Consider the following 16003-nt stretch of genomic DNA (forward strand, 5'->3'; position numbering starts at 1 on the left):
AGTGAAGCTGTGAAGTGCTTCCTTTAAGTGAAACGGTATTTATATATAGGAAAAATCATAGTGTTTGTAAGGTTCAGTACTATCCATGGTTTTAGGTATCCACTGGAGGATCCCCTGCAGATGAGGGGGGACTACTGGATCGGTGAAGCCTTTACCGTAATAGATCTGTCCTCTTAGAAAATAAAAGTTAGTGCTAAACTGGACTTGGAAATAGACATGGCTACTTAGACCTGATAAAGGTAGTATCACAGGTTAGTGGAGAAGATATGGATGATGGTGCTCAGAAAATTGGCTTATTATATGGACAAAAATAAGGTTGGATCCCTGCCTCAAACCATATAAAACAAAGACATTCCAAAGTGATTAAAGCCTAAATGAAAGGTGAAATGCTAAAGCTAGTAAGAAAAATAGATTATGTCTTTGTGACCTTGGGGTGAGGAGAAAGATCCCCAAAGCACAATTCATAAGATGTGATAACTTTGATGACTTCATAATTAAAGATTTCTAGTCAATAAAGCATCCTGTAGTCAAGGCTACAGATGGATATAGTTTAGGAGAAATGTTTGCAGTGTCTAAACTGACAAGGGGATTGCATTATATAAGGGATCGAATATAAAACAACTGCAAATTGGGAAAAAACAAAATAAAAAAAGGGCAAAGTATGAGTAGGTAAAATCTAAAGGTAAAACCAGAATGGCTAACGAGTATGTTACCTCACCAGTAATTAGAGAAATGCAAATGAAAATACTAATGAGTTTCTACTTTATTAGTTTGGAAAAAATAAGCAGGAGACTGAATTCTCATGGTGAATGAAAAGTCATGAGTTCCAGCTGGTGCATCCATTCTAGAGAACAAACGGGCAGCACTTAATTGAAATAAAGAAATATCTGGGTTGTGGTATTACATAGTTTTTAAGAGTATGTTTTGGTGTGCTACTGCCTAAGTTTGAATCCTAGCTAGGTCTTTTACTAAGTGTGTGACCTTGATAAGCCACTTAATTTCTCTGTGCCTTAGTTTCTTCATCTGTGAAATGGAGATAATACTTACATCATAGGTTTATTGTGAGCTTAGAATAGTGCCTGGAACATAGTACTTGTCACAGTATTGTTAGCTGTTATTATCATCTTCCTTATTGAGTGTTCATAGCCAGGTGCCAAGATGGCCCCCAGTGATCCCTGACTCCTGATATTCAAGCCCTGTGTAGTCCTCTTCTACAGGTGTGTAACTAATAGGGTGTACTGGACATGTGTGACTTCTGAGGCTAGGTCATAAAAGACATTCAAGCAGCCCTCTGGAGAGGCCCATGTGGAGAAGATCTGAGGCCTCTCACCAGTAGACAACATCAAGTTACCAACCACATAAGTGAACTACCTTGGAAGTGGATTTTCTAGCTCCATTCAAGCCTTAAGATGTGTGTGGCTCTGATTAACAGTGTGACCACAGCCTCATGAGAGATCCTGAGCCAGAATCACCCAACTCCAAATTCTTAATCCAAAGAAACCGTGAGATAATAGGTGTTTATTATTTAAAAAAAAAAAAAAAGTTTTATTGAGATATAATTCATTACTAAACTGTTTACTCATTTAAAGTGTATAATTCAGTGGTTTTGAGGTATCAGAATTGTACAGCCATCACCACAATTTTAAAACATATTGATCACCCTAGGGATATAAGAAACTTTGTATCCAGTCACTCTCAACTTTTCCCCAACTCCCCAGCCCTAGTCAACCACTCTTTTTTTTCTCTTGCTATAGATTTGCCTGTTCTAGACATTTCATGTAATATGTGAGTAGGACTGTCATATACTATATAGCATTTTGTGTCTGGCTCCTTTCACTGAGCATAATGTTTTCAAGGTTCATCCATGTTGTAGTATATATCGATACTTCCTTTTTATGGCTGAATAGTATTCCCTTGTATGGATATACCACATTTTATTCATGTATCAATTAATGGATATTTGAGTAGCTTCCAATTTTGGGCTATTGTGAATAATGCTGTGAACCTTCATGGACAAGTTTTTGTATGGACGTAGGTTTTCATTTTTCCTGAAATAGAACTGCTGCTCAGTCATATGGTAACTCCACGTTTAACTTTTTGAGGAACGACCACACTTCCAAACCAGTACATAAGAGTTCCAATTTCTTCATATCCTTGTCAACACTTATTATCTCTCTTGATTTTAACCATTCCAGTGGGTATGAAATGGTATCTCATTGTGATTTTGATTTGCATTTTCCTAATGACTAATGATGTTGAATATCTCTATGTACCTTTTTTGGAGAAATGTTTATTCAAATCCTTTGCCCATTTTTTAATTGGGTTACTTTTCATATATACACATTTATATACACATACGGACAAACGTATACACTTATATAGAATCGTTTATTCTGGATTACAGGTCTCTTATCAGTTATATGATTTGTAAATATTTTCTCTCGTTCTGTGGGTATTATTGTTTTAAGCTGCTGATTTGAGGTAATTTGTTACATAGCAATAGATAACGAATTTGTTAAGTACATACATACCTTACCTCATAGCAGTTGCACTCCTTTCAGAGAACTTGCACAAATCTGCGAGGAGTTATGTATGAGGATCTTTATCTATGTATATAGTTTGGGGAGCAAGATACTGGAAGCAACTTAAATGTCTCTCTCTACAGGAAATGATAAATACAACGGTATATGCCTATGATGGAATAGTATAAAAAGCAGTCAGATGCAGGCAATTAGGAACTTAGTGACACTGGACTCCAGGTGAGGAAGATAGGAACAATGAAATTTACAGCAAAAATAGGCTAAGTAAGTGAAACACACAGAGCAGCATCATTTTTAAGGAAGATTGTGTGTGTGTGTGTGTGTGTGTGTGTGTGTGTGTGTGTGTGTGTATACCTTAACTCACTAGACTAGGGTCTGTGGGAAGGAACAGAATGGGACTAGAATGGGAAATGAAGGAGGGAAAGGAAAACGATAGAGGCCTTGTATGGTTAAATATGGTAGTGTGCCCTGAACTCAGGCATGTGTGATCACCTCACCTGTCAGCACCTGAGGCCCTAAGCATAGCTACAGAAGCAAGATCTTGCACTAACAAAATTGAGATTTAGTTCCTGCGTTAGGATGACCTAAGCTGGTGTGATAGCCTCCAAATGGACTGGCTTACCACAACAGAAGGTGTTTTACTCCCTCCTCACTCATAATGTCCAGGGTAGTTTCAGGTTGGGGCAGTGGGACTGGGGATACTCTACTCCATGCAGTTATTTAGGGACAAGGCTGGTGCCAACATTAACATGACCTCCCATGGTACTTGGGCTTTGCCATTTTAGTGAGTTGAGCAGAGCTTGGAGGATTGCTTGGCAGGTGTTATGGGCCAGCTCTAAAAGTGGCACACACTTCCACTCACTTTCTGTTGGCTACAACTTAGTTGCATGGCTGTCCCTTAATGCAAGGGAGCCTGAGAAATGTAATGCACACCTAGGAAAAAGGGAAAAATGGATGTTGTTGGATAGCTATCGTCTCTGCTGCAGAATGCACTTTGATTCCTGAAGAAAGGCTGCCCATCCCCCAGCCACTTGAGACATACATGGATTTTGAAATAATTTTGAGATCTGAAAATCTCAAAGGGACTGTATTCTCTAGACAGTCTTGGAGTCACTACCAAGTCAGGGACGTCTTCCCTAACTCTTGGTGGTTGTCAGAGAGGAGCTTAGATAGAGAGATGAAGGGTAAATTGGAATCATGTCTAGAGTCAGCATTTGTGAGACAGAAGTACTTTTAGGGAGAAAACAAGCTCAGGAAATAAACTCTATGGTTCTACGTTAGCATGTCGCAGAGTTGAGACTAAGACCCAGTGTTCTACAGGGTTCCGCACCACCTGTCTCATCCTTTGGTTTCTTGCTGTAAACATTTTTTTAAAAGGCCCAAGGTTAGAACATTAGTGGTGAAACTGGTGAAATCTGAATAAAATGTAGAGTTTAGTTCATAGAAATATGCCAGTGTTAATCTCTTAGTTTTGACAAACGTACCATTGTTATGTAAGAAGTTAACAGTTGAGGAATTTGGGTGAATAGTAACAAGATTCTCTGTATTATCTTCATGACTTTATGTAAATCTAAAAATTTTCCAAAAGATAAAAAATTATTTTTAAAAGGTCTCCAGGGAATATAGGCTCTGGACACTGGATCCTAGTCTAAGTTACTAGTTTTGAATTTATACTTTCGTAAGCTTATTTTGTAAGCCAGTCTCTTTCCTTGGCCAGAGGTGGCAGTGAGTCCATTCAACTACTAGCCCATTGTCATACGTCTCATACACAGCTGGGTTTTATTTCCATATGAGTTCAGGTTTCAACTTCATTTTTTTGTGGGTTCCACACTGTTTCTTAGGAACAACTCACTTTAAGAGGCTGTTATAGACTGACTGTTGTATCCCCACAAAATTTTTGTTGAAATCTAGCCCTCAATGTGATGGTATTGGTGCCTTATAAAGGACCCATAGAACTCTCTTGCTCTTTTTCCGTCATGTGAAGACACAGCAAGAAGTTGGACACTAAATCTGCTGGTGCCTTGATCTTGGACTTCCCAGCCTTCAGAACTGTGAAAATAAATATTTGTTGTTTAAGCCACCCAGTCTATGGTATTTTTGTTATCAGCAATGCAAATGGAATAAGATGCCCAGATGCTTTGGAAATCAAACCACAATATTTTTTTTAACAAAAATTTATTTTTTGTTTTCAAGCAGAGACTGTGGCAAAGGGGAAGCATTCTATTTCCAGTGAGCTTTGTGTTTAGTAGGTATTGGTGAAAAGTCATAAATTCCTCCTCCCTCTGATTATTTCTCTTTCTTTATGTGTGTGAGCACAGCACATCCTATAGGGCACAGCTGACTGTTATTTCCTAGGCTGGCTCCTAGAGGGCAGTGTGATATGCCTTTTCTGGACTGGGCAAAGCAGGGTCCTGGGTCTATGCACATTTTTCAAAATCATAAGACTTACAATCTCTCAAGAATATAGGTGGCTAAATTCAGTTGCATGTCTTTCCATTTCTTATCCCTCCTTTATATCCAGAAACATAATTCTGTCTTCAATATGGTAAAGATTTTCAAGACAGAGATGTATTTAGATTTTGATCATAATCTCTTTTACTTGGGCTTTGGAAACCTCTTTCTACATGGAAGGTTTTTTTTCCCTTTAATCAAATTCAGACTATCTTGCTCTCCTTCCTTTCCTATACCTTCTCCATGCTGAGGTTAAACTTACTAAGCAGAGCACAATAGTAAAAACAACTGTACACTTTAAAGGGGTGAATTTTATGGTATATGAATTCTATCTCAATTTAAAAATAAAAAAAGCAGTGAGCAGATACTGTAGCTCAAATAGAAAATAATTGATGGTATTGACTCAAAAAGCTTTGATGCTTTGCCATTGATTCATTAGTAAGAGGGAAATACTCTGACCTCTTTTTCCCTCAGGTTTGCTGGAACACAGACATTCTAGGACACAGTATCACTCCTTTCTAAAGAGATTACTTACCCTTGCTCAATTATGTCAAAGAGCTGGATTAGTATTAGGGGGTGGCCGGGAAATCCCAGTGAGAAAGCTAAATCTAGGCTGTGAGGTAGCTATTCTGAGAACCGGGTTTTAAATTAGAGCTGGTTAGGAAATGTATGTCCTGAACTATACACTTTAGCTTAAGTTGTTTGGTCCATTTCTCCTGACTTTTTTTCTTTATTTTAGTTTTAAGGCCTATTGTTGGCATAAGTACTTCTGGAGCTGGCTTTCAGGCAGCTGGACTGGCCTGTAAAAATAGGCAGAGAGATTATGGGATCAGGCTGGACTTGAGTCATCTCTCTCCTATGATACTGGCTTTTCTTGCCGTATGAAAATGACATTACTGTATCTGGGAATGACTCAGTCTCTCTTTTGTACTTGTGTTCCTTTTCTCAGTAGAGAAATTGTGTTTGCCTCATATTTGATACTGTTGACCTTGGGCTTATACAGTTATACCCTTTCAGAAAAGAAGGCATGTAGGAGGGCCTGGTAGTTTGATCTTCAGCGGGTGCCTGTGAACCTAAACCCATGGGAGGGGACAGAGAGCGGTCAGCTGAAAAAGGAGTAAATCTTCCCTTCCCTGCCTATTACTTTGGCACCCTCTGTCAGCTCAGGAATTACAAGGAGTCACAGGTAAACTAGAGCTCAGTAAGCAAGACCTCTTTTTTCTTTTTCTTTTGGCAGGAGAGAAAACATTTATGCAAAGAGGTTAACTTGCTCAGAACACTTTGAGTTGGAAAAGAGCAAGGATTTAAACATCAGACTTTTATCCTCGCAGTTCTCCCCCTACCCACCCTCACCCTGGTAGGAAGGTGAGAAGTGAAGGGAGAGTTCAGGGGACTGACTGTTCCTTGCCCACAGCAGGAGTTCATACCAAGAGCTTCTCATAGCCTCTGTAATGAGGGTCTCCATAGTGTACTTGGGGGCTGAGTTCTGCAGTCCTAGAAGAATTGCTTGCTGGGAGTTTCAGTTTGGAACTTGGCTTTGAAGCCCCCGAGTATGCTAGAGGGTCACTTACCCTTGACTCTTTTTACCAGGAATTTGGGAGGAGGTAGATAATGCATCTGGGAAGAGAGGAATGCATGTCTGGGGAAATAATGATTTTAATTGCTATCTTTTGTTATGTACTTACCATGTATCAAGCATATGTTAAGTCCATACATACCTCACCTCTGTGGTCAGGGAGACATCATAAGTGGCTGCAGATTCGGGAAAGCCAAATTTCTGAATTTCCCAAGAAAAGTGGGGTTGGGGTGTCCTGGCAGGGTAAACTCTCTTGTTCCCTGCCTTCACTGTTGGGTTGAAGAAGTAGTTAGGACCCTCGTGCTGATGACTTCCTGACAAAGAGCTTGGGCACTTTACCCTGGTCATTGTCTCCATCAGACTTGGGAGCGTTCTTCCTGCCCAAGACGGTCACCTGCTCCAGCCAGTTTGGCTTCTGATGCTGATGCACAGCGGGCTGCCTGCCAGGGTCAGTGTCCTGGATATATTTGCTGCATGAGGTAAAAATATTTCTTCAAGTTGGAATCAATACCTGTGAACCAACCCAGGCATATGAAATGGAAGGGCACTGTGCCATCTGCACACCTACTTTGCTTTTAATTTGTGTTTCTGCCTAAACTAGACAGTGTATTTCAGATAATTTCAAATGAAAATGTTTCTTTTTCTCTGAAAATGAAAATTTATTTATCTCTGCTGCTTTTCACACTCCCCAGTTATGCTAAGACCCAGCAGAGAAGTTGTGATATCTGCAGCTAAAGGCTAGGGCAATGGAGAGAATTTCTTAAACACCTTGTTGGGCAGCTAGGGGCTATTGCCTAAAAAATGTGGTTACAGGAAACAGGAGCTTGAATGTGTGTTTGCTGTGAGGAGAAGAGATGTTCTTTTCGCTCTGCTGGTGTCTCTGGTCACTTAGCGGTGAAGGTTATTTTTTAACTACCACTTTAGGACTGTGGATTTTGTAACCTTTGTGTAACATTGTATACATGTGACTGGTTTTGGGTAGTAGCTGGGCCTTCTAACCTTTCAGGGATGAGTCGTAGGGGTGTGGGGGGCCATTCTGAGCCTCAAGGGAAGCAGGCTTTAAAGGGGAGAAGCCAGGACAAGGACCAGTAAGCAGATTGCTTGATTCTCCATAGTTTCATGGGTAGGAGAGAAACGTGGCTCCTGTACCTCCTGGCCTGCAATTAGAGTTCATGTCTCCCAGGGATGCACAGGGGAAGAGACGGACTCCCAGTTATGAACAGCACGTAGTTTGTCCTTGCTTAAAGCTTAGGTGAGGGGAGAGGACTAAGTAAATCTGAATTAGACAGAGATCCAAGATTCTAAAACAATCAGCCCTTTGCCCTGTTACCTTCTATTGCTATGTCTCTGAAATGGGTGGAGTTCCAAATGAGTTCCAAAGTTATTACCTTGGGAAAATAAATAAGGCCCTTCTCTGGCACCTTCCCTCATGGTTACCCTGAAGCTTGCTGACAGTTCTGGTTACTCACTCGATCCTCTGGTTGCTCTTATCTGGGTCAGGTTCGAGGACTTGACTCCGTCCTGGAGCTTGGAAGTCCCTCTGATACTGGCTGATAACACTCCGTGTGGCCCGGACACACTACTGGTGCTATTTGTCTGCCCTGAATGTGAACTGGGAACATTGACCGACCAAGAGGAGGGTTCTGGAAGAAAATCTGATGAGTAGTGGTCTTGTAGTCGTCACCTAAGGGAAGTGAGACAGTATGCGGAGAGCAGCCTTTCTGTAGGAAAGTCATGAGATCAAAGGTGTGCTTTAGGGCCCTGGCTTTGGCTCCTGCATGGCCGGCTCTACTCAACTGAGCCTTTTATAATGGGAATAGCAGACCCAAAATATATCGGCATTGCCTCTTCCACCACTCTGACCTTTAGGGTTGTTTCCCCAAGACCAGAACGAAAGAGTCCTTAGTGTGGAATCCCAATATGGCCTCCCAGCCCTTTTTGGATCACCTGAGCTCTGAAAGCCTGGAATACAGGGCTGATAGCTGGTTCAGCCCAAATGGAGGAGGATAGTCTGGGATGGGGTGGTTGGTATGATTTCCTGCCCATGGGGTCCTGGCTGACCATGTAGCCAGTTATTGCCTGAAGGGCTCTTGAAGAGAGGGCCAAGGTCTTGCTTCTTATTGTATTCTCCTGTGTTGGTGGTTCCTGCCCCCGGGATTGTCCTGGGGGACAGGAGTGCCCCTGGGTAGGGTGAAGTAGGTTGGTTGGGAGCAGAGGGTTCAGTTTCTGCTTTGTGCAGAGTGCTACTCCTCTATCCCCTGTTACCCCTGCACCCTGATTGGGAGTACTTCTCCCCATGGTAAGTCACAGGCTCTATCTTCCAGGGCTTGTAACATCCTCCATAGGTTGTACTGAAGGGGAGCCGTCGGGGCCTGTGGCGCTGGCTGAAGTAGTTTGGGGGTTGCATCGGAAGTGGAGCCTTGGGAAGGAGCTCCAGGCAGTACTTGACATCTCCTGGGGCTATTTCCTCCTGTGCTTCTGAGCCCTGCAAAGCAACCCCTGCTGTTGCTTCCCCATAGTTGGAAGCTCACTTTGGCCTCTTTGTTCAGAGGAATCCTTCTTATCTTCCCCTCATTAATAGGGGAAGTCAGTGGGAATCAGTCTTTCAGAGTGAGGTCATTGAAATGAGGCAGGTGCTACCTTCTAGCAAGTTACTTCTCTGAGCCACCATTTCCTTATTTGTAAAATCAGGATACTACATCCCTTCCTGGGTTATTGAGAGGATCTGAAAAAAAGTAGCATAGTGTCTGGCATGTAGTAGATGCTTAATAAATAGTTTCTGCTCTTAGAATGTTAATATTAAGATATTTCAAGAGCACATCTGCTGCATCAGTGGCATGTTTCCCCAATGATACCACTCACTCCTGACCTTACTTGAACACCAGGATGGCTGTTCTCTGGCTGGGTTTGGAGAGCTGGTGTCTCTTGCTGGGTAGGATTGAGGGCTGTGCTGTTTGAAGAAGGGTAGTCAAGTGGGCAGGGTCCTCTGTCCTTAGGAGATAGGGTGTCTAGAGCAGGAGGAGTAGTGATTGGCCTATTCCAGTGATGCTTCCCCATCCACCTCATGACAGCCTTCACTTGCCCATTACCTCACTGAGGGGAGATGTGGAGTGCTGCTGCTGGTGGTGTCCAAACAGAATCAAAACTGAGTTTATCTGGATCAGTAAGAACTGGGTGGGGGTGGGGAGGCTTTCTCTGAATTTAAAGGCACATAACATTTCAAAAGGAGGTATTTTTAATGAGCATTTCAGGTGTTTTTGTTTTTTTGTTTTTTGTCCTTAAAAGCAGTGCCACTTGAGGGAGGAGTGGCTTATAAGGATGATGGTTAGTGGTGGACTCGCTGATAGAAAGGCTTGGGGCAGTTGCTGTGATGTCTGTGTTTCCTAAGGGGCAGAAGAAAGACTTGACTCTAGGAGCACAAGAGGGTTAGAGCATAGCCAAGAGTTTTGTTCCTTCCCTGCTTCCAAAGCTGTAAGGACACACCCTACAGGACCTGCAGAAGTCCCTCTGGTTCCTCAGGGAGAGGGAAGAAGGGTGGCCCTCTGCACTTGTCAAACTTAGATTCAACATTTGAGGTTAAGGGGTGGGAGACTGGGAGATGATGGGCTGCTGCCCTTTTAGGAGCAGCTTTTTTGTCTAGTGAAGAAAGAACATTTTTGACCTGGCAGTGTAAAGTGGAAGAGGCAGAGTAGAGTATGTGGTGTCCTCCAGAATGGAGAGGAGAGCTGTCAAGGGCCATTTTACCTACGGTTGATTTGGAGTGGCTGTGGTTATAGTGGGGATTGAGTAATGAGAACTCTACAGAGGGGACTGCCCTTGAACCACTGAGGGCTGAACATTCCTGATCTGGAGCAGTACCCAGGGTAGGAGGTGTCCTGCATCCTCTGCTTGTCAACCTGTATTAGAGGGACAGAAGCAGACAACAGGAGCTTTGGGGACAGGCAGAGAAGTGAGAAGGGAGATGCCAGGTAGGGGGGTGACTAGAGGGCACTCACAGCCACAGAGCCCACAGAGATGGATGAAGGCAGGCACTTTGGCGCAGTGGCTATCTGCGTCTGGTTGCAGTAGCTGCTCAGCCCTGTCCTCTGTCCCCAGCTCCTGACTGAGTACCTGTGCTTTGACAGATTGGCATTGATTCTGAGATTTGATGACTCCCGTTGCCATGGTCCTGCTCATTAAATGTGAAAGTTACTGCCCTGGTTTTGGGAGAGGAGGTGGAGGCGCTATGTCCCCAACAACAGACTCTGCGACCAGCAGCTAGGGGAGGAGCGATTGTGGAATCACTCAGGCCTCAAGTTGTTAGGCCTTATTTCTGCCACCAACCTCAAGTCCAACTCTGGATCTTTGCTGTGCTTGTGAGGTGTGTGCGCATGTGTGTATGTGTGTGTGTGTGCCCAAGATATCTGTCTTTTCCTGCCCTCATCTCTACCCAACACACACACACACACACACACACACACACACACACACACAACAGGCATTGTACTGAGACAGAAGGCTGGGCTGCCTGTTGTCAGCTGGATAGATCTGCCAGTAGCTGACACTCTTTTAGAACCTAGAATCACAAAAGAGGAATTTCAGAGTTGGAAGACACCTTAAAGGACTTCGATTCGCTACGCTTACCTCACACCAATTAATTCAAAAGTATTTTCCATCAGTTTACTAGCTCCAGCTACTAGCACCCACTCTGGTGCCGGAATCACCTCCAAATCACATTTTTGGGAAGTGCCACTCCCACCCATACTCGAACATTTTCTACCCTGATACTACCTCCTGGGCCATATGTACTCCAGTCTTGGGCTGCTCTAGTTATTTTCAGTTGTGTTTTCCCATGGCTTCACTATTTGTCTGAACTATTCATCATGGGGCTTACAAAAACAGACTAGTAGCTCCTCTTCTACCTGACAACATTTTAGATGTGTTGAGATAAATTTTTCTTCTCATGCCCTACTTGCTTTCCTTCCTGGAGCCACAAGGTTAAGGTAATAGGAGGAAAGTTTTGTATTGAAACTTATTCCAGAAACGAAGTAGCCAGCTTTTGCATAGTAAGGTATTAGGAAATTAATCTTCATACATAGAGGGTTTAATTGTGTTTATAGACACTTCACATAGGGTCTCTCTTTTTCTCTCTACCCCCAGTCCAGCAGCATAACCAAGTATGTCCAGCTAGAGGCTGACATGAGAGGAGGAGGCAGGATAAAAAGGATGAAAGACCATAGGAGAGGACTGAGGTGGTCAGTGGAGAGGGTCTGGAGGCATGCACATAGTGAACCTTGGAGGGTGGTCTCAAGCATGGCCCTAGAGTCATAAATAAAGCCCAGGCATAGACTAGATAGGCCACAGGAACTATTTGTGAACTCTACCATCTTACAGGTCCTGTGTTGGGATATGTCACATGAACCTGAAGCAGAGACTGAGAGACCAATTTCTGAGATACATTGTGCTTGAGTGGCTGACAGTAAGACATTTCCCCACTTTAATTGTGGCACCTCCTTTATGATCAAGATGTAATGTCACAGTTATGTTGACATCAGAAGAAAGCTGTTGAGTGCATCTGACATTTTTCTAGTTCCTTCAATCACCTTTTTTATGCATGATTTTGAGTCCCATACCATCTTCTCTGAACTGACTCCAGTTTGCTGCTGCCCATTTTAAAGTACAGCAGCTGTCTTGGGTCCTAATACTCATGATGTTCTGATCAGAGTACAATAGAACTGTCACTTCCCTCCAGCTATGTATTGCATTGTAATCCACATATTTAGGATGAGATTAGCTTTCATGGTGACCACATCCCACCATTGATTCACATTGAGCTAACTATTGTCAAAAGTTCATATGGCTTCTTTATACATATTATGAGACGGGATAGAGCCATGTTGCCTTTATCGCCTACTTGTCCAGTTGGGGTTTTGGACCTAATATAATTACCCTCGGCCTCTAGAAATCCCACTTTCTTGTTCTTCTATGCTGTCTCAACATGCAGGTGGTGAGATGGTGGGCCTGGCCCTGGTTTTTCTTGGTGAGGGTGAGGAGGAGGCTGGAATAGAATTATCTGGGCCCATTCCTTCTCCTGAGGTTCAGATTAGCCCGGCCAACAGGGTCTCATGCTAGAGAGGACTTCACTTCTGTGTCACAACTTGGAAAGTCTTTTGATGTAGACTAAAGAGAAAGTGTTGACAACCACCTGATGTGCTGGGAGCCCCCCCAGGTTATGTGGCGGGGGCTAGAAGGGCCCTGTTTGTCCAATTCTACTTAGGAACTCAGATGGCAGACCTGTGCTATTGTTCCCAGTGACGGGTCTGCTTACAGATTCAGCCTTTCTCTGAGCTTTCATGGAACTTTGTACCCAACATTCATCGTGCTGTTGTGTGGACTGTGAGGTCCTATGGCTAGAACTCTTATTAATTTTCTTATTTAGGTCTCCTATTCATTTTCAAGTCCTCAGCTCCTAGCTCAAGGCATCACACAGAATAGCTGACATTTATTGAGAGCTACAATGAGTCAGGCACTCTTCATGCATTAATTTCATAAAACCCCAACAAATCTGATGCTAATATTCTCATTTGCAGGAGGGGAAACTGAGGCCAAAGACACAAGAACTACTAAAGCCTATGCTTTTTATCCAAATGAATGAGTCTTGAGGGGTTATTCTAGGTAAGAGGAGGCCCAGGTGGGCGCAGTGCCTTCAGGATGCCCCCAAAGCTCCTTGGTGGAGGTCTCTAATTAGCCGGGCTAATTGATTGTCATGGCTTCAGTAATTAGCACATGGACCTCCTCTCAGATATTCATGCAGTGGCTCTGACAGTCGACCTAGGCCCAGTGACAGAGAGGCTGTGGCTTTCATAGGAACAGGGTGGGGAAGCATGATTATCCTGGTATTGACGGGGGAGACTAAGGACAGGAACATCCTCCAGGGTCACATGGGGAAACACACGGAGGACAAAGGCCTTGACTACAGGATATGTCCAGTCTCCTCAGCATTCTACCAAGGTCCCTTTCAACCTGACCTATCTGCCCCTGCCCTGCACTCTCCAGACTTCTCACCTCCCTTGATCAAATGTTACTGGTTCAGGCCTCTGAGCTTGTCTAAGCTGCTGCTTCTGCCCTGTTCTTCCTCCCCGTAGCAGAGCTTTGATCATCCTTCGGGGCCCAGCTTCTTTGTGAAGTTTACTCTGGCTCTGTCGTTATTGGCAGAATGGCAAAATTAAATGCTTTCTCTCTGAGCTTGCTCCCATAATGCTTGTACATACCTGACTCTAGTGTCTCTTTGTATTGCAGTGAATTGTGGTGTGTACTCTCCCCCTGCCCGACTTAGAACTTATTAAAGGCACAGACCACAGTCTCCAGAATATAACATAAAACCTGGCCTAAAGGAGACAATCAATAAATATTTGTTGAATTCACCTAAATGCTAGGTTGAGGTTCCATTGCAGGTAAGACCTGGGCTAGTGGGAACTTTCAAAACTCAGCAAGAGATGTGCATGTGTAGGTAGGGCATCTTTGAAATCTTTCTCAGGATTTTGTGATCCTTATTCTCCCTTTTCACAATAATCCTTTCCTGCATGGGCAAAACAAGGGATAAAAATCCCAGTTTGGCTCCAGCCACATAGCTGAGAAGTCTTGGCATTCAGCTGGAGGAAAAATAGTGGAGGCATGAGACTGAGAGTGAAAGGCCAGCCAGCCAGACCCTGAGCTTCTTGAGTGCAGGGCGTGACTTCCTCTGCCTCCAGCAGGGCCTGGCCACACGCTTCACCTGGGAGGGGTACTCGGGAGTGGGAAGGCAGTGCAAGAAAACCTGTGTGCACCACTCCGGTTTCTTCCTTCCCCCTCACCAGATTCTGTGGGATGGGGCTGTGGCTGCTGTCCGAGTCCTCAAAATGCCACAGCTGTGGGTAGCTGATGTAGATAGCATGCATTTGTATATTACTTTGCAACTAGTTTGCATTAACTCCTTCACATGACAAAATATATAGAAATTCCCTGATGTCTATGACTCCATTCTCACTGCACAAAGATACACAGTGGATTCTAACCTCTATACTCAGGAATCCCAAACCAGATGGGTGGAGAAGAAGGAGTTCCCTAAGAGCCTTGCATCGACCAGGCAACAGTGAGAAAAGAAGGGATCCAGGAGTCCCCCTACCCTGGGTCTGATTGCTCTGACCTCTCTTCCTTGTCTTTAGGTGGGGCGGGAGGTGGGCTGTGGAGGGAAGAAGGGGGAGCTTGAGAAATGTCTTAATTTATTGATTTTATGATTCAGGCTTCAGTCAGCTGGAGGAAAGAGTTTGAAGAGTACGGTAAAAGAGAGACAGGCTTTGCAATCTAGGTGAACTTTGCAGAAGGCAGAAGCCACACCCTAGAGCCATACAGGGAACAAGCTGGATAGGGCTGCCCGGCCGCAATGGGCATGGGCCCAGGTGGACTGCTCCGTGTTGCCATCTGCTGGACACATGTAGAGCTAGCACTTTACTTCCTTCAGACTTCCTACCTTTTTGCTGGGTCAGCTCTTTTATCTTCTTTCTGTTCCTTCTGCCAGGTATCTCCTACCTTGGGAAAGACCTGCTTTCCCTCTCCCCCTGAGCAGTATTATCAAGATGCCTCTGTTCTGGCCCACAGCAGGGGGCTCTGAATTTCTTCCTGTGCTGACTAAAAGGGAGTAACTTCACCTTTGGTTGGGGGCAGAGAGAAGGTTACTTGTCTCCATGCTCAGTGTTTTTCCACCTTCTCTCTAGGCATTCTGGGACTCTGAACTTGCCTGTGATAAGAGAGGCCATTTAGTTCATTGCCCCAAACCAGGACACTTCTAAGAATGAATGGTGTGTGCGTGCGAGTCTGTGCGTGCCATTAATAATTATGCTGAGAAAACAGATGTAAACCAGCACTGTCCCAGGTTAATTCCCGGAACGCCTGGTGACCATAGTTCTGAGGTCTCCTGCCTTCCTTTCATCCCTAAGTGAGGTGTGGAAGGTGAAGACGGCCAGCAGAGGCTGCTGCGGCACTAGCTATGTACGCAGGTCTGTCTAAAGAGCTCCTTTTGCTATTCAGAGGCAGGGGAGAAGAGAGCTGGGTGTGGTGGGTGAAGTTGAGTGTGGTAAAGGCTGGAGCCCCTGAATGAGGGTGCAGCAGGCAGTAGTCTGGGCTCATCAGGACCTGCTTTACCATGTGACAGGAAGACTGTGTGCTCCTTCTGGTTGGGGTTGGGGACACAGCCCAGCGCCCTGGGGCCCAGTTTCTCAAAGCTCCCTGTAATTCCTGGATTGGATTGTGCTCCAGAATCCTGGCGATTTTTGTCCTGCCCCTTCAGGCAAAGACTGGGTAAGCGGGTTCCTGGTCCTACCAGCTTCTGAGGCCGCTGCCTTCCTCGCTGGGTAGGCACTTGGCTGGAGGGCTCCTGAGTCAGCCCAGGGACACCTCTGTGGCCAGAGTGAACCCCAGG

Source organism: Pteropus alecto, unplaced genomic scaffold (assembly GCF_000325575.1).
Source record: "Pteropus alecto unplaced genomic scaffold, ASM32557v1 scaffold224, whole genome shotgun sequence".
NCBI classification, from domain to species: Eukaryota; Metazoa; Chordata; class Mammalia; order Chiroptera; family Pteropodidae; genus Pteropus; species Pteropus alecto.